The sequence below is a fragment of the Oncorhynchus nerka genome, linkage group LG3, assembly GCF_034236695.1.
Source record: "Oncorhynchus nerka isolate Pitt River linkage group LG3, Oner_Uvic_2.0, whole genome shotgun sequence".
In the NCBI taxonomy this organism is placed as follows: Eukaryota; Metazoa; Chordata; class Actinopteri; order Salmoniformes; family Salmonidae; genus Oncorhynchus; species Oncorhynchus nerka.
The window spans coordinates 40,190,228-40,216,384 of record NC_088398.1 but is presented as its reverse complement, the minus strand read 5'-3'; the positions used below and the strand labels follow the sequence as shown (position 1 = coordinate 40,216,384).

The 26,157-nt window shown below is 41.6% G+C and overlaps 1 long non-coding RNA gene across 1 annotated transcript in view; it reads right to left on the bottom strand.

Moving 5' to 3' along the window:
• The window catches only part of LOC135565326 (uncharacterized), a 41,735-nt gene that overhangs the window by 5,191 nt on the left and 10,387 nt on the right, over positions 1 to 26,157 (bottom strand). Inside the window, exon 2 of the long non-coding RNA XR_010461534.1 lies at positions 19,100 to 19,349. This is a non-coding gene — a long non-coding RNA (uncharacterized LOC135565326). The remainder of the gene's footprint in view (positions 1 to 19,099; positions 19,350 to 26,157) is intronic.

The following is a 26,157-nucleotide window of genomic DNA, read 5'->3' as shown; positions in this document are numbered from 1 at the left end:
AACTTGGGTAAAACTTTTCGGGTAGCCTTCCACAAGCTTTCCACAATAAATTGGGTGAATTTTGGCCCATTTCTCGTGAGAGCTGGTGTAACTGAGTCAGGTTTGTAGGCCTCCTTGCTCGCACAGTTCTGCCCACAAATTCTCTATGGGATTGAGGTCAGGGCTTTGTGACGGCTACTACAATACCCTGACGTTGTTGTTCTTAAATCTGACATCGTGGTTGGATTAACAAGAACTTAATCTTTAAACCTATGTAAAATATGTTTTGTTTTCTAAATGATTATTTCTGTATTTGAATTTGGCGCTCTGCAATCTCATTGGATGTTGGCCAGATGGGACGCTAGCGTCCCACATACCGTAGAGAGGTTAACCAGCTTGGAAAATTCCAGAAAATGATGTCATGGCTTTAGAAGCTTCTGATATGCTAATTCACATAATTTGAGTCAATTGGAGGTGCACCTGTGGATGTGTTTCAAGATCTACCTTCAAACTCAGTGCCTCTTTGCTTGACATCATAGCCAAGACCTCAGAAAGAAAATTGTAGACCTCCACAAGGCTGGTTCATCCTTGCGAGCAATTTCCAAATGCCTGAAGGTACCACGTTCATCTGTACAAACAATAGTACGCAAGTATAAACATCATGGGACCACGCAGCCGTCATACCGCTCAGGAAGGAGACGCGTTCTGTTTCCTAGAGATTAACGTACTTTGGTGCGAAAATTGCGACTCAATCCCAGAACAACAGTAAAGGACATTGTGAAAATGCTGGAGGAAACAGGTACAAAAGTATCTATATCCACAGTAAAACGAGTCCTATATCGAAATAACCTGAAAGGCCGCACAGCAAGGAAGAAGCCACTGCTCCAAAACCGCCATAAAAAAGACTACGGTTTGCATCTGCACATCGGGATAAAAATGGTACTTTTTGGAGAAATGTCCTCTGGTCTGATGAAACAAAAATAGAACTGTTTGGCCATAATGACCATCATTATGTTTGGAGGAAAAAGGGGGAAGCTTGCAAGCCGAAGAACACCATCCCAACCGTGGAGCACAGGGGTGGAAGCATTATGTTATGGGTGTGCTTTGCTGCAGGAGGGACTGGTGCACTTCACAAAATAGGTGGCATCATGAGGTAGGAATATTATGTGGATATATTGAAGCAACAGCTCAAGACATCAGTCAGGAAGTTAAAGCTTGGTTGCAAATGGGTCTTCCAAATAGACAATGACCCCAAGAATACTTCCAAAGTTGTGGCAAAATGGCTTAACTAGTGACACCCGGGACCGTTGTCATCATCTGACACTAATTAGCATAATGCAACGGACATAAATATTCCTAGAAAATATTCCTATTCATGAAAATCACAAATGAAACATATTGAGACACAGCTTAGCCTTTTGTTAATCACCCTGTCATCTCAGATTTTCAAAATATGCTTTACAGCCAAAGCTAGACAAGCATTTTTGTAAGTTTATTGATAGCCTAGCATAGCATTTTGTCCAGCTAGCAGCAGGTAACTTGGTCACGGAAATCAGAAAAGCAATCAAATTAAATCGTTTACCTTTGATGAGCTTCCGATATTTTCACTCACGAGACTCCCAGTTAGAAAGCAAATGTTCCTTTTTTCCAAAAAGATTATTTTTGTAGGCAAAATAGCTCCGTTTGTTCTTCACGTTTGGCTGAGAAATCGCCCGGAAATTGCAGTCACGAAAACGCCGAAAAATATTCCAAATTAGCTCCATAATATCAACAGAAACATGGCAAACGTTGTTTATAATCAATCCTCAAGGTGTTTTTCAAATATCTATTCGATAATATATCCATCGGGACAATTCTTTTTTCAGTAGGACCGTTTGGAGTAATGGCTACCTCTGTATTTTATGCGAGAGTTACCCTGGGAGCCATCAGGTAACCACTTGCGCAATGTAGCCGCCTACGGGTATTCTTCAACATAAATGTGTAAAACTACGTCACAATGCTGTAGACACCTTCGGGAATACGGAGAAAGAGTAATCTGGTTGATAGCCCATTCACTGCTCAATAGGGATGCATTGGAACGCAGTGCTTTCAAAACATGAGGCACTTCCGGATTGGATTTTTCTCAGGCTTTCGCCTGCAACATCAATTCTGTTATACTCACAGACAATATTTGTACAGTTTTGGAAACTTTAGAGTGTTTTCTATCCTAAGCTGTCAATTATATGCATATTCTAGCATCTTGTCCTGACAAAATATCCCGTTTACTAAGGGAACGTTTTTTTCTCCAAAAATGAAAATACTGCCCCCTAGTCACAAAAGGTTAAAGAATGTTTTACGGTGAAGGCATACCTTACGATTATTTGAGAACATAGCCCAGTTGACAAATTATTACAAACAGTAACCAGCCAAGCAGAAGCATTACAAAACTCAGAAATAGAGATAAACTTAACCCCTTACCTTTGATGATCTTCATATGGTGGCACTCAGAAGACATTCATTTACTCAATAAATGTTCCTTTCGTTCGATAAAGTCTCTTTATATCAACAAGATGGCGTAGCAGTAAGTCGTCCCGTCGTATCGTCTCTCTGTAAATATCGTCTCTTTTTCGTTTTAGATATTTTTTCTTCGCATATCTTTAAAAACATTTTGCTAAACCTAAGCTTCCAAATACTCTTCTGCAACCCGCCAATGTAGCTACTTTTCCTAAAGTATTTATATTTACTTTGGAACCGGACCCCCTCAACTGAAGCTAGCCAGCTAACTACCAGCTATGCTAGCGGTCGTCAGCTAACCGGTCATCAACTAACCTTTAGCTCGGAAAGCTCTCGCCAGTTCGAACAACGCGACGCTAACCAGAGCATAACGGACCTATTTTTTTTTTAAATTAAATTTACCCCCGGATTCCCACCACAAACGAAACATTCTTCAGCTGGATCTTCACAACTAGCTATCGAGCTAAACAGCAACCCTGGTTGATTACTCCTGGCTAGCATTTCCACCCACGTAGCTTGAAGCTAGCCCGGCCAGAGCTCCTAGCATACTCCTGGGCTACAATACCTTGACCTACGACCGGTCTATCGATATCAATGCATGAAGAGGAATAAACAGACTCACCCCATCGCGACGTCCTCCAAAGGCTAACTCTCTAGCCCTCGCTATCTCCTTGCTTGCTAATTCGGCATGCTAACTGCTAGCTTGTTTAGCCCAGGTCCGCTAACTACTACCTTGTTTACCCCGGCCTGCTAATCTGTTAGCTTGTTAGCACAGGCCTGCTAACCGGCTGCATCGCCGCATCCCAAAAATGCAGTGGTCCATATGTACTTTATCTCTTCCCGATTTAAAATTTTTTTTTGTTTATACCTTCCGGAAACCTGCCTCACCCAATGTGATACGGAATCGCTATTATCTTTATTTTTAGAACACACTCAAGAACCTCCAGAAGCTAACCAGCTAGCCAGCTACAAGCTATTTAGTCATTGTTCGTTTTTTTAACCTGGATATCACTCGCCAGCCCAGCCCCCCTGCCCCATCCACCGCTGCCCCCTGGACTCTGATCACTTGGCTACATAGCTGATGCACGCTGGACTGTCCATTAATCACGGTACTCCATTCTGCTTGTTTGTTTTATCTGTCGGCCCCGTTGCCTAGTCAATGCCATTTTACCTGCTGTTGTTATGCTAGCTGATTAGCTGTTGTCTCACCCACTGTTTTAGCTAGCTTTCCGAATTTAACACCTGTGCCCCTGGACTCTGATCACTTGGCTACATAGCTGATGCACGCTGGACTGTCCATTAATCACGGTACTCCATTCTGCTTGTTTGTTTTATCTGTCGGCCCCGTTGCCTAGTCAATGCCATTTTACCTGCTGTTGTTATGCTAGCTGATTAGCTGTTGTCTCACCCACTGTTTTAGCTAGCTTTCCCAATTCAACACCTGTGATTACTGTATGCCTCGCTGTATGTCTCTCTCAAATGTCAATATGCCTTGTATACTGTTGCTCAGGTTAGTTATCATTGTTTTAGTTCACAATGGAGCCCCTAGTCCCACTCCTCATACCCCTGATACCTCCTTTGTCCCACCTCCCACATATGCGGTGACCTCACCCATTACAACCAGCATGTCCAGAGATAAAACCTCTCTCATCATCACCCAGTGCCTGGGCTTACCTCCGCCGTACCCGCACCCCACCATACCCCTGTCTGTGCATTATGCCCTGAATATATTCTACCATGCCCAGAAACCTGCTCCTCTTATTCTCTGTCCCCAACGCTCTAGGCGACCAGTTTTGATAGCCCTTAGCCGCACCCTCATACTACTCCTTCTCTGTTCCGCGGGTGATGTGGAGGTAAACCCAGGCCCTGCATGTCCCCAGGCACCCTCATTTGTTGACTTCTGTGATCGAAAAAGCCTTGGTTTCATGCATGTCAACATCAGAAGCCTCCTCCCTAAGTTTGTTTTACTCACTGCTTTAGCACACTCTGCTAACCCTGATGTCCTTGCCGTGTCTGAATCCTGGCTCAGGAAGGCCACCAAAAATTCAGAGATTTCCATACCCAACTATAACATCTTCCGTCAAGATAGAACTGCCAAAGGGGGAGGAGTCGCAGTCTACTGCAGAGATAGCCTGCAAAGTAATGTCATACTTTCCAGGTCCATACCCAAACAGTTCGAACTACTAATTCTGAAAATTACTCTCTCCAGAAATAAGTCTCTCACTGTTGCCGCCTGCTACCGACCCCCCTCAGCTCCCAGCTGTGCCCTGGACACCATTTGTGAATTGATTGCCCCCATCTAGCTTCAGAGTTTGTTCTGTTAGGTGACCTAAACTGGGATATGCTTAACACCCCAGCAGTCCTACAATCTAAGCTAGATGCCCTCAATCTCACACAAATCATCAAGGAACCCACCAGGTACAACCCTAACTCTGTAAGCAAGGGCACCCTCATAGACGTCATCCTGACCAACTGGCCCTCCAAATACACCTCCGCTGTCTTCAACCAGGATCTCAGCGACCACTGCCTCATTGCCTGTATCCGCTACGGTGCCGCAGTCAAACGACCACCCCTCATCACTGTCAAACGCTCCCTAAAACACTTCTGTGAGCAGGCCTTTCTAATCGACCTGGCCCGGGTATCCTGGAAGGACATTGACCTCATCCCGTCAGTTGAGGATGCCTGGTCATTCTTTAAGAGTAACTTCCTCACCATTTTAGATAAGCATGCTCCGTTCAAAAAATGCAGAACTAAGAACAGATACAGCCCTTGGTTCACTCCAGACCTGACTGCCCTCGACCAGCAGAAAAACATCCTGTGGCGGACTGCAATAGCATCGAACAGTCCCCGCGATATGCAACTGTTCAGGGAAGTCAGGAACCAATACACGCAGTCAGTCAGGAAAGCTAAGGCCAGCTTCTTCAGGCAGAAGTTTGCATCCTGTAGCTCCAACTCCAAAAAGTTCTGGGACACTGTGAAGTCCATGGAGAACAAGAGCACCTCCTCCCAGCTGCCCACTGCACTGAGGCTAGGGAACACGGTCACCACCGACAAATCCATGATTATCGAAAACTTCAACAAGCATTTCTCAACGGCTGGCAATGCCTTCCGCCTGGCTACTCCTACCTCGGCCAACAGCTCCGGCCCCCCCGCAGCTCCTCGCCCAAGCCTCTCCAGGTTCTCCTTTACCCAAATCCAGATAGCAGATGTTCTGAAAGAGCTGCAAAACCTGGACCCGTATAAATCAGCTGGGCTTGACAATCTGGACCCTCTATTTCTGAAACTATCCGCCATTGTCGCAACCCCTATTACCAGCCTGTTCAACCTCTCTTTCATATCGTCTGAGATCCCCAAGGATTGAAAGCTGCCGCAGTCATCCCCCTCTTCAAAGGGGAGACACCCTGGACCCAAACTGTTACAGACCTATATCCATTCTGCCCTGCCTATCTAAGGTCTTCGAAAGCCAAGTCAACAAACAGGTCACTGACCATCTCGAATCCCACCGTACCTTCTCCGCTATGCAATCTGGTTTCCGAGCCGGTCACGGGTGCACCTCAGCCACACTCAAGGTACTAAACGTCATCATAACCGCCATCGATAAAAGACAGTACTGTGCAGCCGTCTTCATCGACTTTGCCAAGGCTTTCGACTCTGTCAATCACCATATTCTTATCGGCAGACTCAGTAGCCTCGGTTTTTCGGATGACTGCCTCGCCTGGTTCACCAATTACTTTGCAGACAGAGTTCAGTGTGTCAAATCGGAGGGCATGTTGTCCGGTCCTCTGGCAGTCTCTGTGGGGGTGCCACAGGGTTCAATTCTCGGGCCGACTCTTTTCTCTGTATATATCAATGATGTTGCTCTTGCTGCGGGCGATTCCCTGATCCACCTCTACGCAGACGACACCATTCTATACACTTTCGGCCCGTCATTGGACACTGTGCTATCTAACCTCCAATCGAGCTTCAATGCCATACAACACTCCTTCCGTGGCCTCCAACTGCTTTTAAACGCTAGTAAAACCAAATGCATGCTTTTCAACCGATCGCTGCCTGCACCCGCATGCCCGACTAGCATCACCACACTGGATGGTTCCGACCTTGAATATGTGGACACCTATAAGTACCTAGGTGTCTGGCTAGACTGCAAACTCTCCTTCCAGACCCATATCAAACATCTCCAATCGAAAATCAAATCAAGAGTCGGCTTTCTATTCCGCAACAAAGCCTCCTTCACTCACGCTGCCAAGCTTACCCTAGTAAAACTGACTATCCTACCGATCCTCGACTTCGGCGATGTCATCTACAAAATTGCTTCCAACACTCTTCTCAGCAAACTGGATGCAGTTTATCACAGTGCCATCCGTTTTGTCACTAAAGCACCTTATACTACCCACCACTGCGACTTGTATGCTCTAGTCGGCTGGCCCTCGCTACATATTCGTCGCCAGACCCACTGGCTCCAGGTCATCTACAAGGCCATGCTAGGCAAAGCTCCGCCTTATCTCAGCTCACTGGTCACGATGGCAACACCCATCCGTAGCACGCGCTCCAGCAGGTGTATCTCATTGATCATCCCTAAAGCCAACACCTCATTCGGCCGCCTCTCGTTCCAGTACTCTGCTGCCTGTGACTGGAACGAATTGCAAAAATCGCTGAAGTTGGAGAATTTTATCTCCCTCACCAACTTTAAACATCAGCTATCTGAGCAGCTAACCGATCGCTGCAGCTGTACATAATCTATTGGTAAATAGCCCACCCATTTTCACCTACCTCATCCCCACAGTTTTTATTTATTTACTTTTCTGCTCTTTTGCACACCAATATCTCTACCTGTACATGATCATCTGATCACTTATCACTCCAGTGTTAATCTGCAATATTGTAATTATTCGCCTACCTCCTCATGCCTTTTGCACACATTGTATATAGACTCCCCCTTTTTTCTCTACTGTGTTATTGACTTGTTAATTGTTTACACCATGTGTAACTCTGTGTTGTCTGTTCACACTGCTATGCTTTATCTTGGCCAGGTCGCAGTTGCAAATGAGAACCTGTTCTCAACTAGCCTACCTGGTTAAATAAAGGTGAAATAAATAAAAAAATCCAAAAACCTCAGTTTTGTTCGCGCGTTTTCTTCACTAATCCACAGGCTCAAATGCAGTCAAACAGGCAGACATAAAATCCAAATTGTATCCGTAAAGTTCATAGAAACATGTCAAATGATGTTTATATTCCATCCTCAGGTTGTTTTTAGCCTAAATTATCTATAATATTTCAACCGGACAATAATGTTGTCAATATAAAAGGTAAACAAGAAATGCACTCTCTCGGGATTGCGCATGAAAAAGCTCTGTGACACGTCAGGGTCCACTCATTCAGACTGGTCTTACTACCTCATTTCTAAGAATACAGGCCTGAAACAATTTCTAAAGACTGTTGACATCTAGTGGAAGGCATAGGAACTGCAAATTGAGTCCTAAGTCAATGGATACTGTAATGGCATTGAATAGAAAACTACAAAACAAAACAAAAAATACTTCCTGAATGGACTTTTCTCAGGTTTTCGCCTGCCAAATCAGTTCTGTTATACTCACAGACACTATTTTAACAGTTCTGGAAACTGTAGAGTGTTTTCTATCAAAATCTACTAGATATATGCATATCATATCTTATGGACCCGAGTAGCAGGCTGTTTAATTTGGGCATGCTTTTCATCCAAAATTATGAATGCTGCCCCCTACCCTAGAGAAGTTAAAGGCACAGTCAACTTAGTGTGTGTAAACTTCTTACCCACTGGAATTGTGATACAGTGAATTTTTGGTGAAATAATCTGTCTGTAAACAATTGTTGGAAAAATGACTTATGTCATGCACAAAGTAGATGACCTAACCGACTTGCCAAAACTATAGTTTGTTAACAAGAAATTTGTGGAGTAGTTGAAAAACAAGTTTTAATGACTCTAACCTAAGTGTATGTAAACTTCTGACTTAAACTGTAGTTCCGACAGTGCAGTGATATCTAACAAGCAATCTAACAATTCCCCAATAACTACCTTATACACACAAATCTAAAAGGGGTGAATGAGAATATGTACATACAGTGGGGAGAACAAGTATTTGATACACTGCCGATTTTGCAGGTTTTCCTACTTACAAAGCATGTAGAGGTCTTTAATTTTTATCATAGGTACACTTCAACTGTGAGAGACGGAATCTAAAACAAAAATCCAGAAAATCACATTGTATGATTTTTAAGTAATTCATTAGCATTTTATTGAATAGAATATTGCCATTGTTCCTCAACTATAGTGTATGACGTAACATTTTCTAGCTCTGAGTCTATTTCAAATTTTGCTACATAAGACCGAATTGAGCCAGTCAGTCACATATTGAGTTGCACCCCTGCCATTTGTCCTAAGACCAGCCTCAATTCATTGGGGCATGGACTCTACAAGGTGTCGAAAGCGTTCCACAGGGATTCTGGCCCATGTTGACTCCAATGCTTCTCACAGTTGTGTCAACTTGGCTGGATGTCCTTTGGGTGGTAGACCATTCTTGAAACACACGGGAAACTGATGAGCGTGAAAAACCCAGCAGCGTTGCAGTTCTTGACACACTCAAACAGTTGCACCTGGCACCTACTACCATACCCGTTCAAAGGAAGTTAAATATTTTGTCTTGCCCATTCACCCTCTGAATGGCAAAAATACACAATCCATGTCTCAATTGTCTCAAGGCTCAAAAATCACTCTTTAACCTGTCTCCTCCTCTTCATCTACACTGGTTGAAGTGGATTTAACAAGTGACATCAATAAGGGATCATGGCTTTCACCTGGTCAGTCTATGTCATGGTAAGAGCATGTGTCCATAATGTGTCGTACACTCGGTGTGTGTACACATAAAGATGTAGGTAAATTCATCTCTATTTTAACAATCAAATTTAACAGCCTAATTGACTAGCCAAAATTTATGACAACCACTGGTTTAGGTTGCACATCATTTCCTGCTTAAACATGTTAGATTAAACTATTTATTTCTTGAATACCATCTCAGAAGTCTATTACACTTTTCAAAAAAGCACCGACATTATAAGACGATTTTTAAAAATCCTATTGCGTGACGCCACAAAAAACAATTGGTGCAACCAAACTATGGTGTCACGACTTCTACCGAAGTCGATGCCTCTCCTTGTTACGGGCGTTGCTTGGCGGTCGACGTCTCCGGTCTTCTAGCCATCGCCGATCCATTTTTCATTTGTCTTGTCTTGTTTTCCCACACACCTGGTTCTATAATTTCCCTCATTATGTGTTGTGTATTTAACCCTCTGTTTTCCCCATGTCTTTGTGTGGTATTGATGATTTCTGTTTCATGTATTGCGCACGTTAGTCTGTTGCACTGGGTTATGTTAACCCGAATTGTTATTTTGTGTTTATTTTGCCATGTGCTTTTGGTTCGCCTAAATAAAAGGCTCCGTTGGCTACCCAATATCTGCTCTCCTGCACCTGACTCTCTTACAGCCATTTACGCAGACCTGACATATGGCTTGGTGCCACCAACTGAAAAAGTTAGTGGGACCAGTGCCATCAGGGTAAAATGTTAGTCTGGAGCTCTGCTGTCTCAGTTTGGTAAATGTTACAACTGGAATTAATTTAATAAATGAAATGCAATTGAAAATACTATAACACTGCTAGTTAGAAAAGCTTTTGGTTCATTCTCCCTGGGAGCACATTCCTGCAGCATGCCAGTTTGATGACGCCAGGGTGAAAAGAAGCAGAAAATGACATACGATTGCCGACATTCAAAATCCAATCCGGCCAGACAAATTCTTTGAAGACTTTTAGTATCTTCAGGGAAAAGCAACTTAACGGGTCCTCAGCCAAAGCTGTCTGTCTTCAGACAGTGAAGCAAAATAAACACCAGGGGAAAAAATATCAGAACTCAAATGAAACATATCGTGGCCTCCTTCCACAAACTATTTACATAACCAAACTTACAATGGGAAGGAAAAAGAAGTTTGGACCCACTCGACCAGAGAGAGAATGTAATAGATAACTTCAGCCAGTATTCATGGACATTTGGAGGTGTTGTATCCAGGCTGACGCATAATCCAAGAATAATCCGTAATCCGAGCAAGGTCACACCAGCGTCCCAGAATGCCATGGCTTGCGCTGTGCCAATAGCACGGCCATAATCAGGCAGTGTCTGTGACCTCAATGTTTTTAACATATGGGGCGAGACACAATTGGCCTTTCATGGGGAACGCAGCAGGACGCTCGTAAACAACTTTGATTAGTGTATTTAAGAGAGATACGGGTAACTACAGTTTTGTGATGAAACCAGCAATATGGAAAACCTAATTTTTTGAATGAAATAAACCCATTAATTTATAATCAAATTTTTTTTTAAATATACATTTGCCAAGGATGTTACAAAGATGTAGTAATTAAAACTGGTGATGCTGGGTATTGGATTGGCAGCTCAACACATTGTCTGCAACAGTAACATGACCGAGCAGTAAAAACATTGGACATTTGAGTAAAGGTTGCTCAACTCCTGGGCTGTGTTTGTTGGCATGTCTCAACCAAAGCTCATGTTGTTGTTGAATGAGTGAGTTCAACATCCTACAGTGGTTGGGCTATTACAAATTTAGCATAAGAACACTGGAAATAAGAGAGAGGGTATGATGAATGCCTAAAGCTCGCCACAACCAAACAAAATCACTTTTTATTTGTCCTCGACGAGTCCCGTTAGGACATCAGAACATCTTTCTTACAGAAATGTGGTTTAAAAAACCTTAGGCAATTGAAAACACACTGAACTCAATCATTAATCCTGCAATAAAGTCTCTTTGGTTATGGCACTGTCCTGACAACTTCTTCAAACAAAATTCTCATAAAACAACGCTATACAAAAGCAAAAATGAAAGCAAAGAGTGACGCTGGAGAACATTCACTTGAGGGCATAACCATCTTGGGCTGCATGTCCCTGTACGACTTCAACAAATGATTCAGTCTATGTGATGCAGCTTAGTAGAGGCTGCCTTCTAGGAAGAATGGGAAAGATGGTGCAAGTCTACTGCTGTATCGCACTGTAGCCTTGGAATTGTGAGCCTTCGTATTGGGGCTATGTGCAAAGCCACATTGGTTCAATTCGCTGTTTCCTTGTCTCTCCTACTAAAATGCTAAATAAAACCAGAGTCCACAATTCTGAGGGCTCAGACAGATGTTTCAACCTGTAAGGGCTTCATTGTTTGTAGTTAGACAGCTGACAGGTGCTCAGGGGGAAAGTACTAGGATAGACCAAATAACATTATTATAACAGGACTTTGCAGTTTTCCTGCAAAACACCCTGACAATGAAGACTCATCAGCAAAACCCATAAACACATGATGCCAACAGGGACAGTTTACAAGTTAAAGGATAACCTGTCACTGAACTGTGGAAGTGGGTTTTGGACAAACTCATAAAAAATGTGTCATGTGTGAGAAATGTACGTCAACAGGGATCCACGCTAGGGTTAAACACATGTGTAAGACAGATAGGCAGGTAAAAGACTGGAATCCCTAACAAACTATACTGATCAAAAATATACACGCAACATGTAAAGTGTTGGTTCCATGTTTCATGAGCTGAAATAAAAGAACCCTACATTTTCCATACGCACTAAGGCTATTTCGCTCCAATTTTGTGAACAAATTTATTTACATCCCTGTTAGTGGGCATTTCTCCTTTGCCAAAATAATCCATCCACCTGACAAGTGTGTCATATCAAGACGTTGATTAAATAACATGATCATTACACAGGTGCACCTTTTGCTGGGGACAATAAAAGGCCACTCTAAACTGTGCAGTTGGCATGCTGACATAACATTGACATTAGCAAACCGCTCGCCCACACGACGCCATACAGGTGGTCTTCAGTTGTGAGGCCGGTTGGACGTACTGCCAAATTCCCTAAAACGACGTTGGAGGCAACAGCTCTTGTGGACATCCCTGCAGTCAGCATGCCAACTGCACAGTTTAGTGGCCTTTTATTGTGCCTCATGCAGCTGGACACATTTCCTTCGGATAGTGTTTATCAGGCTGTTGATTGTGGCCTGTAGAAAGTTGTGCCACTCCTCTTCAATGGCTGTGCGAAGTTGTTGGATATTGGCAGGAACATGCCATCGTCCAATCAGATCCAGAGCATCCCAAACATGTTTGCTGAGTATGCAGGCCATGGAAGAACTGGGACAATTTCAGCTTCCGGGAATTGTGTACAGATCCTTGCGACATGGGGCCGTGCATTATCATGCTTAAACATTAGGTGATGGAGGCAGATGAAGAGCATGACAACGGGGGCCTCAGGATCTCATCACGGTGTCTCTGTGCGTTCAAATTGCCATTGATAAATTGCATTTGTGTTTGTCAGTAGCTTATGCCTGCCCATACCATAACCCTACCGCCACTGGAAATGTGTCCAGCTGCATGAGGCAAATGGTGGTCACACCAGATACGGACAGGTTTTCTGATCCATGCCCCTAATTGTTTTAAGATATCTCTATTCCCAGTCATGTGAAAATCCATAGATTGGGCCTAATGAATTTATTGCAATTGACTGATTTCCTTATATGAACTGTAACTCAGTAAAATCTTTGAAATTGTTTCATGTTGCTTTAATATTTTGGTTAAGAATAGAAAAAGTATATATACAGTTGAAGTCGGAAGTCTACATACACTTAGGTTGGAGTCATTAAAACTTGTTTTTCAACCACTCCATACATTTCTTGTTAACAAACTATAGTTTTGGTAAGTCGGATAGAACACCTACTTTGTACATGACACAAGTAATTTTTCCATCAATTGTTTACAGACAGATTATTTCACTTATAATTCACTGTATGACAATTCCAGTGGTTCAGAAGTTTATATACACTAAGTTGACTGTGTGTAATGATGTTCATCTGAGGAAGGAGTAGACCAAAGTGCAGTGTGGTACGTGTTCATATTTCCTTTAATTAACTGAACACTAAATACAAAAGAACAAGAAAATAAATGAAAACCGAAACAGTCCCGCATGGTGCAAACACTGAAACAGAAAACAACTACCCACAACCCATAGGGGGGAAAACAGGCTGCCTAAGTATGGTTCTCAATCAGAGACAACGATTGACAGCTGCCTCTGATTGGGAACCATACCAGGCCAAACACCTAGAAATATAAACACACAGAACCAAAACATAGAATGCCCACCCCAACTCACGCCCTGACCAAAAAAGGAACTAAGGTCAGAACATGACACTGTGTCTTTAAACAGCTTGGAAAATTCTAGAAAATTATGTCATGGCTTTAAAAGCTTCTGATAGACTAATTGACATCATCTGAGTGGTCTAAGGCACTGCTTCTCAGTGCTAGAGTTGTCATTACAGACCCTGATTTGATTCCAGGCTGTATCACAACTGGCCTTGATTGGGAGTCCCATAGGGTGGCACACAATTGGCCCAGCGTCGTCCGAGTTTGGCTGGGGTAGGCCGTCATTGTAAATAAGAATTTGTTCTTAACTGACTTGCCTAGTTAAAGGTTAAATAAAATATATATATATAAAAGAGGAGATACCATTTCTCCATTTCAGAGTAGTGAGAAGGATTATTTCCTCTGTTTCCAAGGCAGCACCTCGATGAATAAATCCTTAAGACAACTAAATTAGGGGGCCTCCACTGCTACTATTACTGCTGTTTCCAGCACGCTTGGTTTATGTTCCCAAAAGAGGCTTACCCAAGCAGTCTGGCACGGGGACAGATTTAACGGAGGGGAGGAACAGGCACTCTAGGAGGATGATGATGATGATGATGATGATAGGTGTCTATATCTATCTGTTTTGTACATGTAATTAAATGAGAATGACAGTCGGTCAGACAGACAGACGAATAGCTCGACCTCCCCCTCGTGAGACAACCAGGACCATTGGTGTCAAGTGTTGGTTGGGTGATTCCTGCTGGATCATGGATGCTGAAATGGTTGGGGATCCCTGGCTGAAAGTATGTGCTCTCTCAGATCTCATTTCTTTAAGAGGATTAGCAGGCCTGGGGCAGCAGAGGGTGAAACCCAGGCCCCCAGGTCTCCAACCAGATCCATGGTGAGGGGAAATCCCTTTACATCGTTAGATCACAGGATTAGTGGGGCACCACCGCCAGAGTCTCGCTCCCTCTCTCTTAACGTCCAAGGGCTAACAGGCCTGCTGATTAGAGAACTTTGGCCAAAGCCTCAAAAAGTAGTAATGTTGATTTTGTGGTCAATTTACCATTTCTTTGTGGATTTTGATGTGTTATTGGGGTCATTGTCCTGCTGGAGGATCCACTTGTGGCCCAGTTTCACCCTTCTGGTAGAGGCAACCACGTTTTTGGCTAAAATGTCCTGGTACTTGGTAGAGTTTATGACGCTGTTGACCTTAACAAGGGCCCCAGGGGCCTCATTTATCAATATTGCGTGGAAACTATTCTAAAATACTACTTATAAACAGAATGTATAATGTTCATACCTCATAGAAAGTGTGATTTATCAAACAATCCTACAAGCATCACACCCACACCGGTAGAAGATAACCATTGATAAATACCATTTGTTCTCAGCCTCGATGCTCGTGCACGATCATGGCTATTTGCATTTAGAAACACCCCTAATTAACCATATGGTCAAAATCATCACTTTAAAGCCGTACCAAAAATAACATAGCTACAAAGGGGACCATTAAGTTGCTTTAGTAATGGCAAATTTTAGAGCCCTCTGGGTTCTCTATGGTGTTGTTGTTCAGGGTGTGACTAGGGGGTGTTCTAGCCTTTTCATTTCTATGTTGGTGCTCTTAGTATGGTTCCCAATTAGAGGCAGCTGGTGTTCGTTGTCTCTAATTGGGGATCATAGTTAAGGTGTGCCTGTTCCCACCTGCTTTGTGGGATATTGTTTGTGTATGTGCTTGTTCCACTACGTTACTTCACGTTTCGGTGCTTGTTTTTGTTGAGAAGTTTCACTTTTAATAAAGATGTGGAACTCAGATCACGCTGCACCGTGGTCCGTCCATTTCAACAAACGTGACAAATACTTAAAATGAGTAGGCAACCATTATCATCCCCTGGCATGTGTTTGTCTTTTTAAAGTAGGTCTTCAATGGTCGCAAAAATTCTATAAGATTGGTTTTGGGAAACTATAGTTTATGAGCTAAACTGTACTGCAAAAAAAAGTCCTACCTGTCTCTAAAAATGCGCTCTCTGTGAAATGCAGCATGTGCCAAATCTGCAGAACAAAGCAAGATCAGCCTCATTATCTCAATCTTTTAATAGTATTTCAACAATGGTTTCACTTTCACACGTACCTCTAATTTAAGAAATTACTGTACTTTATATGGATTATTATCGTAACAAATGCACTGATGTGGTTAAATTATACGCCTGCATGAATTCATTTCATTTTCAACATGTATTTTCCCCGTTCTACACTTGACAAGCAGTTCCCTTATTCCATCACTTGGCACTGTGCGTACCCATGGTCATATGCACACTCTCAAGCAAATGTTCATAGCGATAAATCTCACACTTTGCGTGGAAATGATTTCATGCATGGTTTACGCACAGATTTGTGCATACGCATGATTGATAAATGAGGCTCCAGGACCAGTTGAAGCAATACAGCCCCATAACTTCAAAGACGCCAAAGACCTCTGTTTTTGTCTCATCTGACCATAGCACTCAGTTACAATCTAAGTGTCATTGCCGTTTTGCAAACTCCAGGCGTTTACATTTGTTGGAGGCTTGCTCTCTCTGGCAACCCTTCCAAAGAGCCTATTGGAGGTTTTTGTCATTTGCCAAATGTGGCCCTTGGATTTTTCTTTCCCTCCCGAACCATCTTCCTCACTGTGTGTGGGGACAAGATACAATTGTCCTATACCAGGAACGTTTTTACCCATTGCCTGATTTATGAAGGTCGTGGGCGAGCCTATGACGCCCCACTTCTTATGTACCATTTTCACTTTGAAAGAAAACAAGAGGGTTGAGCCCTGAGCAGCTTTGGGCTGGCCTTCTAGGCAAGGTGTGTCTTTGCGTTAACCCCGACCTATTCAAATGACCCTGCTGCCCCGGAGCTGGAGAGGAAGTGAAATTCACTTGCAACCTAATGTTACAGCCGCCAGAAACAAACAGAGCAGCAGACAAAGCAAACAAGCATCATTCTCTGTTCTTATATCTAAATCAACTCAACCCCAAAAGAGAAAAAGAAGCGAGAAATAGACTGCTAATTACCAATTCAGAAACCGGATAAACATTGGAATGAATGTTTAAAGGTGGAAGAGTGATGCCGAAATGGCCAACGTTCCCATGGACTGGTAATGTTGTGTTGGGTTGTGTTTTTAGCCTGTTAGCTACCTTGGCTGCTAACCTTAGTGTGTCCAGTGTTCAAGCTAACTAACATAGTAACTTAGTTACAAAGCTTGCTAGCTAACATATTCTGTATTCTGACTGTGTTGTACTCAATAGCATCATGTAGCTACACTGAAACCCCACAAGATGCCCAATGCCTTTATTTAAACTAGCTAACATTAGCTAGCTAAATCTAGATATGCAGACTGTTGATGTGTTTCTTTTGTAGTTGATAATACTAGCTAGCTAAGTGGTCGACAGCATTTTCGGCCCAGGACCACTCGTAGCTTTAAAAATCGGTACAGTAACATCACACAAACATGTGAAAGTATCTCAGGGAGATACTGGTGGAGACTGTCTGATATTGACGGAACCTGTGTACACGCTGTGGTTGTGCAAAATCCAACACTGAAAGAGAGGAAAATAAATGCTGTATGCATTTTCTATTACGCTTTGTGATTCAATAATTATTTTGTTAGTGATTGACCAAAATAGTTAGCTATGTTTACCTCTTCAGCACATTTCCTGCCTTTCTACAGCATTGATTCCAACCTAGTGTGAACTACCCACCAGAACGACAATGAATACTCAGAGTAATCTGTCAAGTAAACAATGGCTCATCTGCATGACATGTTGGTGGACTATGGGAGAAAGTCATAGGATGGTCAAATTAGCATATTCCCCCTCCCCCATTTAGCTGTAGTCAACAAAGAATGAATGGTGTATTGGTTGAATACACTATTAATACACCAAAAGTATTGGTTGAATTCCTTAATGGTGCGTACGTTCGCTCTATAATTTACTCATTATATACATATTATGTTATCAAAATCAACATTTGACATATGCACAACATAGTGAATATGACATTGCATTGTACCGTGTACTATTGAAGTAACCATTTAAATAAGGTTTTCCCACAGTGCCAACAACCCCCACAGACTCAGACTCGTTCCTCCTGTCCCACTTAAGACTTAATCTTCAAGAACATCAGTGCAAAGGGCTTGGTAGGAAACCTTTGCTCATAAAGAATGGCAGACATTTTGCACGACAACAGTATTTTGAGTATACTTGAGAAATTGATATACAATTACTATGGCCAGTATATTACCTACCTTCTCTCTCTCAGGTGGAACCATGGCTAGTCTGTATCTACCTCCTCTCTCTCAGGTGAGACCATGGCCAGTATATTACCTATACTATATATGCAAAATTAGTAGATTCGGCTACTTCAGCCACAGTCATGCAATCTCCATAGACAAAAATTGGCAGTAGAATGGCCTCTATAGCTAGACGCATTTAACATTAGGTTGCAAGTGACTTTCACTTCTTCTCCAGCACCGGGACAGCAGGGTGATTCGAATAGGCTGGATTAGCGCAAAGACTCACTTTGCCCAGAAGACCAGCCAAAGGCGGCTAAGGGCTCAACCCCCTTGTCTTCATTCAAAGTGAAAACATTACACAAGGAGTGGGGCGGCATAGGGTCGCCACTGACCTGTGTAGTCATGCTTTAAACAGGTTAACTTTTTTTTAAAGAGAATGTTAATGCAGATTTTATTTTGTTCGATTTTTTTATTAGAATTGTTAGGGTGCCAATAATTGATGCTTATCTTTTTAAGAATTGTTTTTATTACTTGTTAAACAAAATATATTGCTCTGAGTAATTGTATTAGTATAAAATAATATAATTTAAAAAATAATGTTTGTATAAAATATAGCTCAGTATGTGTATTATTTATTTCATAGTCTTTTTTGCTCATCTTTAACAAGGGTGCCAATAATTTGAGGTGACTGTACATTCCATCATATCAACAGATACGTATGTCACATTTTGGCCAGAGAAACACACAACATGCCATAAAATCTTTATGTTATGCAGTTAATTCATTCCGTTTAGTGAGAATCCTTCCCAGCTGTCTCTCTAACCATAAGGCCTGTCACCTACAGCAGCCAAAGATCTGACTCCACCTCAGGCGAGGCAGACAACTTCATTAATGGCAGCTCCTCAAATACCAGAGAGTTGACATAAGGACACCAGCGATAAAAAAGCAATATCAATCTAATTCAACTCAAGTGGGAAGAAGTTCAAAAGCGTTTGGTTTGATGTAGCACAAGATTTGACAACCTTGGTCTGCTGGTACTGCAGGGTGTTGTTCTAACCAGGCAGTTTTCCATTGCAGAATATTTTGCTACAGTGTGCACGAATTAACACGACCCAGCACTGGTCAACCAGACAAACTCTTACCTAGGCGACTGTAGGAATCAATTGTTGGGGTACCATTCCTGAGAAGACTGATGAAGAGGATGAGGAAGACGGCCTCAGTACTCCTCTGGGGGGTGTAAGGTGAACACCATCGACTGTCCGGCTGGATGAACACTGCAAGGGAGAATATTATGAGGGAGGAGGAGGAGGGAGTGTCTCAAGGGCTCATTCTAGACGACACAGCTCTCAGGTGGTTGCAGTTGGCTTGCTTCTCCACTCCCATGAATTCAACCTGTCAAGGGCACATAAATACTCAAGTTAAAATGAGGTTAGTCATATGTGGACCAAATATGCTTCCATACAATTCAAAGTTTAAGAATACTATATAGGCTACTTAACAGTGTACAAAACATTACCCCCTTTTGCCCTCAGAACAGACTCAATTTGTCAGGGCATGGACTCTACAAGGTGTCAAAAACTTTCCACAGGGATGCTAGCCCATGCTGACTCCAATGCTGAAGTGGATTTCACAAGTGAAATCAATCAGTGATCATATCTTTCACCTAGATTTACCTGGTCAATCTATGTAATGGGGCATGTTTTGTACACTGAGTGTATATACTATTTAGAATGTAAAAATGTATTACGTAACAAACGAATATCAACATACTAGGCCCACCCATACTGAGAATGCGTCATGTAATGCACAATTGTGTTGTTTCCCACTATTCATTCATTTTGGTACAGATTGTCCTCATATCTGATTATCAACTGTTGTCAAAAGAAAAGGAGCTCAGATGCAATAACTGAATAACCGAATAACCAACGTTGACAGACGAGCTGTCTTCATCAGGGTATAATGACACCCACTTCCCTTGAAAAACAGTTTGCTCTACATCCAATTCTGTTGAACCAAAATAATTTGCAAAAATCAATCAGATTTCGACATAAATATGGCTGAGACACAAAGAAAATACAAGGAGAGGGGGTACAAAAATGGTCAGATTAATATGGCCATTGAGAAAATCCAAAACAAATCGAGACATGATCTCTTTCAAGGACAGCCTCGCAAAAAGAAGCATTCTTGCATCCTCACTACCCGTGCTCTGAACCGATTAAGGGAATCGTTCAAACATTGGCACATTCTAAGATCCATTCTAACATCCGATGACAGTATCGGAAATGTGTTTTCGGACCCTCCCTTGGTCGTATTCTCGATGGGGCAGAAATCTCAGAGATCAATTGGTAAACTCTGATTTACCACCCCAAAACACACCAGCACAACATCTATTTGCACCTCTACCGGATGGAAACTACAAGTGTACTTCTAGAAGGTTATCCTATCTTCACAGAGGAACTCTGGAGCTCTGTCATAGTGACCACTGGGTTCTTGGTCACCTCCCTGACCAAGGTCCTTCTCGCCTGATTGCTCAGTTCGGCCGGGCAGCCAGCTCTCGGAAGTCTTGGTGGTTCCAAACTTCTTACAGAAGGGTGGAGGCTACTGTGTTCTTGGGGACCTTCGATGTTGCAGACATTATTTGGTACCCTTCCCCACATCTGTGCCTCGACACAATCCTGTCTCGGAGCTCGGAGCTCTACGGACAATTCTTTCAACCTCATGGCTTGTGTGCCTTTCCAAATCATGTCCAATCAATTGAATTTACCACAAGTGGAGTCCAATAAAGTTGTAGAAACATCTCAAGGATGATCAATGGAAACAGAATGCATCTGAGCTCAATTTTGAGTCTCAAGCAAAGGGTCACAATATTTATGAAAATAATGTATTTCTGATTTTTTTAAATATATATATATATATGCGCAAACATTTTTTTTTTATAATTCACTGTCAATTTGGGGTATTATGTGTAGATTGAAGGGAAAAATGTGTTATATCCATAACAAAATGGAAAAAAAAGTCAAGGGAAAAAGTCTAGGGTTCTGAAAATTTTTCGAATGCACTGTAGGTCTGAAAAAACACTTATTTTCCTCAATCACGTGCAGCAAATTCTACTAGATGAAAAGCCGAAATGAGTATGACATCCTGGCATTTAAAGAATACAACATTTTTTAAATGTCACATATTACAAAACATTCTATTTTCGCATTCCCAATCAGCCTACTATTTCGAACGCAAGTTCAGTTTTTTTGGACACAACCACTGTCTCAATCTACCCCCTGGGCTCCACTATAATAGTCAAAACTGTCAAACAAGAAAAATAATTTAGTTGTCATCACTCATTATTTACACACAACACATCATTTCTACTTTTTCTGGCATGGCACACAGTTTTTTCCATCCCATCCATAACATTCTTCCAAGCAAGCTATTGTCCAATTGATTGATGATCATGTTATAAGTCAAATACTTGCTCTTTAGTCCACCTATTGAAGTCATTAACCAATGGTAAATCTACAGGTAATGATCATGTGGACAATATTTAGCTTCGCTATGCTGCTCCCCCAATTGCAGCTCCACTGAAACTCAGATTTAATTGGTCATTGGAAAAAAAAGAGTCATTTTCGAGATACGTCACTTAGTTATCATGTTTATATTACATTTTACAAACCAAACATTACAGTACTGCTATTTGCATCCGTGCATCAACACCGGTATATGGTAAAATATGGTTTACCGCCCAGCCCTAGTCTATCCTAGAGAAATGTGTTTGCTAATATGGGTGATTGTTAATGGGACAACTGATGGCTACAACCATCAAACTAGTAGCAGTAGTTAAAGGATAAAAAACGTATCCTTTATTCAATTCAGACAATTTATCACAATATGTATTTTTGTCCATATTGCCCAGCTCTAGTATAGTCATATTTAACTGACAGTCCACCTATATTAAATGGGTATTTTTCCTCCCCTCGTGCTTTAGTAAAATTGCACAGGGCAGTTGCCTTGAGCCACTTCTTTATTTAATATATACCAATTACTTTTCTTATTCCCTATCTGGAACTCATTCTACTATATTTGCAAATAATACTACAATGTATACAGCAAGACAATCTGTTCAACAGGTACAGGAAGCTCTACAAGTGGCTTTGGGAAATATCAGGGAGTGGGTCTGTTGGAACAAACTTGTTTTGGATGCTAAGAAAACCAAAGTTATGTTGGTCTGTTTTATCAGGAAAACAGTAGACAAAACATGGGATGTGATTAAACATGAGGCAAGAACGAATTGAGGAAGTGTCCAAAACTAAACTACCAGGGATGCAGCTATACAACTACGTATCATGCTCAGCTCAAATAACTAATCTATGCATGAAAAACAATTATGATTGTGTGCATGGTCAGAAGGATAGCTAAGTATCTTCCGTGAAATATTCTTAAGACAAACAACCCAAACATTAATTGGGAGTCAAGAGAACTAAAGTTATGTGGTCGGGGGAAATGCATCAGCATGTGAGATTAGGTGGATGCAGAATGCACAGAATAAAGCAGCCAAGATTGTTCTAAAGTGGACATATGATTCTTCTGTTGTAGTCATGCACAATGTTCTTGGGTGGCCAGCAATCGACAACATAATTAAAAAGACATGCTCACTTTATTTCACAGAATACACCATTTAAAACAGCCAGTTGTTAAGCGACCAACATTCAGTCAATATAAGGAATAGGATTTCCACCATATGTCTTACCCCAGCAGAGAAGACATATAAGGGGGTGGGGGGGGAAACATTACAATTCAGAAAATGTAATAGTTTATATGAGAACTTTAGGACCACTTGAAAATAATAGACTGATGTTGATCATGACTATGGTAGATGACTGAACCAATCTCTATGTTTTCAGATTGCCAGAGTATTTATCATCATCATATTTTAGTTTTTTCTTATTTACTTTTGTATATAATATGTTTTTACATTTCAATATGTCAGTGTATATCTGTTGTTTGCAACAGTGTTATTTGTGAAAATGTAATTGTATTGTAAATTGTATTTTAAAGTTTAAGGATTAAAAGAGACCCTAATAAAATGAAAATTAAACATTGTTTCATTCTCTCTACAATACACAATTACACCCCCCCGAAGTGTGCACTCGTTCACTCCAGTTTATGGATTTACAAGGAATGGACAGGTGTGAGCAATATGGTTAAAGTAACTGTCCAGTGAAAATATTTTAAAAGTTAATATTCTGTTAACTCATACCCAAATTACTCGGATGTGGCCAAAGCAAAACATGGAGGGAAAAAATACACTTCAAAAACCCCACCTCAAACTTGCATCTCAAACAGACCGTTTCAAAAAGGCTTGCCATTTCCTCATAGAGGAGGAGCTGGCCAATTAGAGGTCTACTCACACTAATATTTTGAATGACCGGTAAAACACCCACACCATTCTGTTGTTGGGTCACACTGTCACGCCCGAACCGTAGAGCCTTTTTATTTCTCCTTTTGGTTAGGTCAGGGTGTGATTAGGATGGGCATTCTATGTTTTCTATTTCTTTGTTTTTGGCCGAGTGTCTATCGTTGTCTCTGATTGGGATTCATACTTAGGCAGCCTTTTTCCCACCTGTTTTTTTGTGGGTAGTTATTTTCTGTTTAGTATCTGTTACCTGACAGAACTATTCGCTTTCATTTTGTTACTTTGTTTGAGTGTTTCTTTGATAAATAAAATCATGAACACTTTCCACGCTGCGCTTTGGTCCACTCATTCCGACGAGAGCCGTTACACACGCGCACACACCATTCTAACACTGAAACCCTGCTTTTTACATACTTAATTACAATTTTTTGGAAGGAAAACTATTTCACTCATATTGTAATTAATTCTAGGTCATATTTCATATCACTCTGGAAACACTGAACACTTACTTTAAGCCCATGCTTACACCAATCCAACTCTTTGAAATCAATGAGGGAGAGTGAACAAGTGCACACTTGGCTTAGAAGGGTAGAGTTTTGGATTGCAGCCCTGGAACATCTGCCATTCTGTTTCCTCAAGCAATTTTCTGTGGCAAAAGGCTTTGGTACGGTGTGCACAACTCCATTTAATACCACTCAGGAGGAACGGGTCATGTTGAGCATTTGTGAATAGACTAGGCTTCTTGACAAACAAGGTCATTATTGCACTGTAAAAAGCCAATTTGTTCTTAATGACTAACCTGGCTAAAGCAGGTTAAACAAAATGTGACACTCCAGTGTGTCATGGCGGATCATATCCAAAGACATTAATGATTGAGTGAACTAATAATGATCAATGCAAGCCTCTCCTTTCCTTCTTAATGCTTCCAGTTGTATGTCTTTTTGACTGATGGATAAGACAGACTGAACATGAACAATATACCGGTCTGAAAATGTCTCATGTCACTTGACAGAAATATGGCTTTTGCAGCACAGGGGTTCATTTCCCCAGCGCTCCAAGTGGCACCAAAAGTAATCATGTCTGCATAAAAATAACATGTGCTGGAGATTGCGAGCGGTAAACAACAATTAGGGGTGTGCGGCACGCCAAATGAATCATTGAAATGCACTTCTGGTGTTCGACAGCTGCTGCCTGCCTCTTGGGCCTAATTGACTATGAATAATTCACTCAGGGACCACGATTAACGGTAGTCTACATGCCTGCACGTGTTTATCGAAAAAATGATGCTATAGCAGATTGACACGTTACTGTGTTGTCGTTGTTGAAGTTTTTCCTCCGTCTATTGACAAATGACACAACGGCCACTGCAGATCCAGAGACGCTGACTGACAAAGGCAGGCTATGTGACTCCTCCTGAATGGTTTTGTTAAGGCAAGGGTTGGGTTGAGGTGTTGTAAAGGATCTCTGTGAGGGTTTAGTGCCCCTTGCAAAAATAATTGGGATTTCGCTATCATAAGTCTGGTCTAAACAGGCTCATTTAAAATTGAGAGCACCAGTGCACCTACAAAAACAAAACAAACTTTGCCCAAATAATTGTTGTTATGATTAGGCTGCTTGTTTCTAGCCCAAACAGTTAAAAATGTATAACCTGGGATGCTCTGAGGTACCGGAACATACGAGAAAAAATTTGAACAATTCAGCAGAGCAGCAGACAAATCACAGGTAGGCTACTATGTTGTTGCTGAAATGTACAGCACTTTCTAAGGTGCTGATTCATTCAAAGCATTTTAGACAACACATACTGAAAACCTATACAAATATTAGAATTTATGCATAGAGCACAAGCCTGGGGGGAAAAAATAATAACACAGCCTACCATATTATGCACAGCAGTACAATGTAAACATGTAAACAAGCCCATAGATTGAAGATGTCTTTGATTCACAATTGCTTTACAGCAAAATTAAACAAACTCCAGTAATAGCATTTGAGTGTGGACTGTATTATTATGCATACTATATGGAAAGGGCATAGCCAGAAATTCGCTGGTGGTTGGACCTACAGAAATGTGGATGGCCCAACACGGATGTGGGGGGGTTGGTGGTGAGGAGTAGTTTAAAAAATAATAATAATGTATTTGATTTTGCTCAATCTGATTGAGTGTGCCTGGCAGAGACTGGCTCCCCAGTGGATGGGCCTGTGTCTGTGTCATCCCAGACCTACGCCCCTGCTGTATGGGCTGTTTGGCTTATGCTAGGCTCTAAACTTTCTATCCATGAGGATGGTAGAGAACACTATAGCGATGATGTTGGTTCATTGATTGTAATTAGAGTAGTTGCGAACACATTACCTTACGGAATATCTCACCACCACCACCATATAAGCCAGCAGTGAGGTGGGCTAACCACCACAGCAACGGCCACTCAAAACATAGGTTACAATGCACAAGCCATAAGCCTGGGAACGGTCAGGCTTAAATCAACTCTGACTATCATGCTCAGGCAAAAAAAAAAATGTTTTCAAAGGCAGAGGAATCAAGGAGTCAACCTAATTTAACTTTTATCATTTTATATTTTAAAAAATATGAATTGCAAACAATGATTATTTTTGTTCATGCCATGAGAAGTATCGGATCCTGCATGGCAAATAGATTCCGGAATGCCAAGGTAGCTGCCACTCACATTAAGCCACTTACATCGCAGATAAAAAATTTAAAAAAGATAAAACAGTACATCATAACATTATTATACCACTACTTATCTACAATACAAAATGTATAATATACAACAGTAT